Genomic DNA, 4357 nt, shown 5'->3' with positions numbered 1-4357 from the left:
TATATATATATATATATATATATATATATTTAACTTCGGGTTTCCCTTCACTTCTACAATGCCCAACGGCCTCATCGTTCATACAAACGATGGTATTTACTTGCAGTCCACTACCAACTCTTACCCGTTTCCCAGTGAGGTAATATTTCCCCATGGGCAGACAAGCTCTTGTACAATTTTGGCACACATTTACATCAATCACAGGAGACAAAAAATATACAATCTCGCACATGCGTAAACACATACTTATAAGCATGCAGGATGGGCTTCTTTCAGTTTCCATCTACCAAATTCATTCTCATGGTTTAAATAGCCTGTGGCTACAGCAGAAGCCGCTTGCCTAAGGTACAATATAGTGTGACTGAACCTGAAACACTGTAGTTAGCAAGCAAACTTCTTAACCACAAAGCCACACTTACACCTTAATTTATCATTTTATCAAAATAAAAATGTTGAAAAATTTCCAATGAATCGCTATTTTGGAGTATTCTATATAGCTAATATTATTTCTCTATTTCAGAATATTGGATGTCATTGGCATAAGAAGATTTCTGATGCTTCAAGTGGATCATTTAAAGACAAAGGGAGGCTGCTGTACAGAGCAGATAGGATTCTGTTTATATAAACCAGTGGAGGAACTAATGAGAAATATTTCCAGTTCTTCACTGTCTCGAATATGTGCAGGATTATTTTGTTTGTAAATTAAAATTGAACAAATTTACAAAATACTTCGCTTTAGGAAATCACAGTCAATGAAGATGCTACAGTAGAAATATTTGTTGGAAATAAGAGAAGAATAATTATGGAATTAGAGATATGTGAAAGAGAGCCTGAAAGGACTGATTTTCTTGATGGAACACTGAAAGAGTTAGAAAAAATGTCATATGACTGTGACATATGTGGAAAATCATTCTCTCAAAAAAGAAACCTAACTACACATAAACGCATTCACACAGGTGAGAGACCATATCATTGTGACATCTGTGGTAAGTCATTTTCTGAAGGAAGTGTCTTAACTAAACACAAACGAATTCATACAGGTGAGAAGCCGTATCACTGTGATATCTGTGGTAAATCATTCTCTGGGAGTAGTGACTTAACTACTCACATACGCATTCATACAGGAGAGAAACCATATCACTGTGACTTCTGTGGTAAAGCATTCTCTCATGGAAATGCCTTAACCATACACAAACGAATTCACACAGGAGAGAAGCCATATCACTGTGATATCTGTGCCAAATCATTCTCTCATAGAGATGCCTTAACTATACATGAACGCATTCATACAGGAGAGAAGCCATATCATTGTGAAATCTGTGGTAAATCATTCTCTCGAAGAGGTGACTTGACTACTCATAAGCGCATTCATACAGGAGAGAAGCCATATCACTGTGATGTCTGTAGTAAGTCATTTTCAAGAAGCACTCACTTAACTATTCACAAGCGCATTCATACCGGAGAAAAGCCATATCTCTGTGATATCTGTGGTAAATCATTTTCTGTAAGCAGTGACTTAACGACTCACAAACGTATTCATACGGGAGAGAAGCCATATCACTGTGATATTTGTGGTAAAGCACTATCTGACCCAGGGAATCTAACCCGGCATAAGTATATTCACACAGGAGAGAAGCCATATCACTGTGATATTTGTGGTAAATCATTCTCTCATAGAAATGCCTTAACTGTACACAAACGTACACACACTGGAGAGAAACCATATAACTGCAGTATCTGTGGTAAACCGTTCTCTCATGGAAATGCGTTAACTATACACAAACGTATTCATACAGGGGAGAAGCCATATCACTGTGATATCTGTGGTAAATCATTCTCTAGAGGTAGTCAGTTAAATACACATGCATGTATTCATACAGAACAGTAAACCTATAAGCAGTTATTCTATGAAAAGTGTTATTCATAGATGTATTGACACACAGAGCAAATATATGAGTATCTTTAATCTATAATAAACACTGCAATATGTTAATAAATGCATTGTTTCAGGAAATTCATATATCCCATGAAACTCTCTCCAGAATAGAGAAGAGAAAGACAAATTAGTAAATATTGTTATAAATCAGAGACATCACAACAATTGTTACATTATGATGAAACACACAAACCATAAAAAACATTTTATCATGCTATACTAGGATATATATTATATCATTATACATTCATTCATGTACTTTATATATTCTAGTTTAAAGTTTATGTATGAATCTTATCAAAGGAATGATTTCATTGTTGCTAAGATTTGAGTTATTTCATCAGTTCTTAACCATCATTAAGTTAAATGTTAATTGCATGTGTCAATGTAATTGATGTTGAACTGATTGTAAATGCGCAGAGTCGAGTATAGTCTGTGATTAGATGTCTCCAGTGCTTTTATTCATTTCCCATGCTGCCCTCTGAACATGTCCATTGTATAAGATACCTCTACATTTTCTCAGTTTGGACGTAAGAATCTTCATCCTGACCTTAAAATTCTTTGTGGCTATTTCTTACTAAATTGGAGCTGAAATAAAACCGGTCTTCTCATATTTGTATTTTAGTTTCTTCTTTTTTTATTAATAAAGGAACATATTTGTTATGTTGTTATTGATGATAATCTAGAACAAACATGGCAACACAATAGATATATTTATTTTCAGAATGGTGACCCAGTATTGTTCCTTGGTAAGTCAAAGGGATTCTAGCATCCACAAGCAAGATAAAATAATCAAATGTGTTTCTGTAATCTAACCAAAATGTTATAACATGTTATAAAATCTGTATTAAAAAAAAAAAAAATTGTAAAATTTTTCAGGCAAAAAGGGGTGGGATTCAAGGTATGTGGTATGTGCTGTTGGTTCTAGCACATACCACGACCATGAGGAAACAGTCTGCTGGGTGGGAGCGTACTCACGTAAGTATTTTTTATACATTCGTGTATACGTTTTAAAAGGTGCCCTTGCTGTACACAAGTTACAGTTCGTGTGTAACCAAGTCAAGCGCATGCTCAACCGGATATGCATACGACACTACGATGTAATTTTTTAAAATGTAAATTAAACCTTCATTCTAAACGCAAAGATTTGAAAACATTTCACATAACGTCAAACAAGGATTCCATGGCAAAGTACCATATTATCATATGACTATATGTGCAAATTGTAGTGACGTCATCTTGGAAGGCCTGCCGGAAGTTTGCGCATGCGCAGAAAACTAGCAACAGCTAAATTCTCTTTTGGACGCTAGCAGCTGAACGATACAGACGTGTCTCCAGCAGCTCTCCCGAGCTGCTACCTCGGCGCATCCCCGCTATGCATGAACGGACAAGATTGACTCATTCCACTAGGCTTCTGCCGATTCGCCCACAGGAAGGAAATGGTTTATATTGCGAATCAAAGAATAAATGTGTATACTGTTGAAATTAACGAAAACTCTTGATTCTTTCTTCAATTAATATTTGATGTGAAGGATGCGAGCAGCACCCATCCAGTGCGGGAATCTGTCATCCTGTTACAAAATCTTTGCCATTCATCAACACATCATGAACTTCCTGATATTACATACGATTTAAACGAGGTATGTGTATTGATATTTCTTCATTCAATCCTTTTCCTTTTAACTGATCTGCCGTAATATTCGTGACTTCCATGAAAACAACCTGGCTTTGATCACATATCTACACAATCAAAACAGAGCAACGTTTATGAATAACAATAGATGACTACAGAGAAGAAAGTGTTGGAACCTACTTTTCTCAAGTTCAAAACATATGTAATGAGAAATGTGAAAGTGTAGTTGTAAGCATTTTCTCTCTAGCTCTGCCAATTTGTCGTCCTTATTCGCACAATCATAACAATAAGTTTTCATCAAGTAACATCTCTCACAAACACAATGCTAATTTCTATCCACTGCTTTACTTGTGTTGAGAGATATTCATATCTGGGCATTCTTTGATGTTCAAGACCGACTTTCTCTTGACAGCTACGGTCACCGACACACACATATACAGTCATGCACACACACACACACGCGATTATCCAAACATAGACATATACAGAAATCTGTTTTATGCTGATGTACTTTTTTTACTATTGTTATTTTGTTTAGATATATTGTTGTGATTTTTTGGTCTTGTTTCGTGAACCTTTCATACATACATACATGATGGGTTTTCCATCGGTTTCGACGATGAACATTCAGTGGTTCGATCAAATGAATTACCTTCACAATGAAATTAACGTCTAAGTGGCTGAGTATTCCACAAACATGTATACCCTTAATGTAATTCTCAAACAGAATGGTCCAGATGGACTGTATGTAATCTGAACCTTTCCCCCCTTGTGTTTTTTTTTTTTTT

The 4357-nt window shown here is 35.6% G+C and overlaps 2 protein-coding genes and 1 pseudogene across 2 annotated transcripts in view; 2 read left to right on the top strand and 1 right to left on the bottom strand.

The window, feature by feature from the left end:
- The window catches only part of LOC106884126 (zinc finger protein 208-like), a 14081-nt pseudogene extending 11534 nt beyond the window's left edge, over window positions 1-2547 (top strand).
- The window catches only part of LOC128250461 (zinc finger protein 271-like), a 76445-nt gene that overhangs the window by 64800 nt on the left and 7288 nt on the right, over window positions 1-4357 (bottom strand). The window lies entirely within an intron of this gene.
- The window catches only part of LOC106884112 (zinc finger protein 208), a 16102-nt gene continuing 14774 nt past the window's right edge, over window positions 3030-4357 (top strand). The window contains exon 1 of the mRNA XM_052975422.1: window positions 3030-3576. The gene's annotated coding sequence lies outside the window, so the exon portion shown is untranslated. The remainder of the gene's footprint in view (window positions 3577-4357) is intronic.

The sequence above is a fragment of the Octopus bimaculoides genome, chromosome 21 (assembly GCF_001194135.2).
Source record: "Octopus bimaculoides isolate UCB-OBI-ISO-001 chromosome 21, ASM119413v2, whole genome shotgun sequence".
Lineage (NCBI taxonomy): Eukaryota > Metazoa > Mollusca > Cephalopoda > Octopoda > Octopodidae > Octopus > Octopus bimaculoides.
Note: the sequence above shows the minus strand (reverse complement) of the source record. Positions and strands in the feature narration are given on the sequence as shown.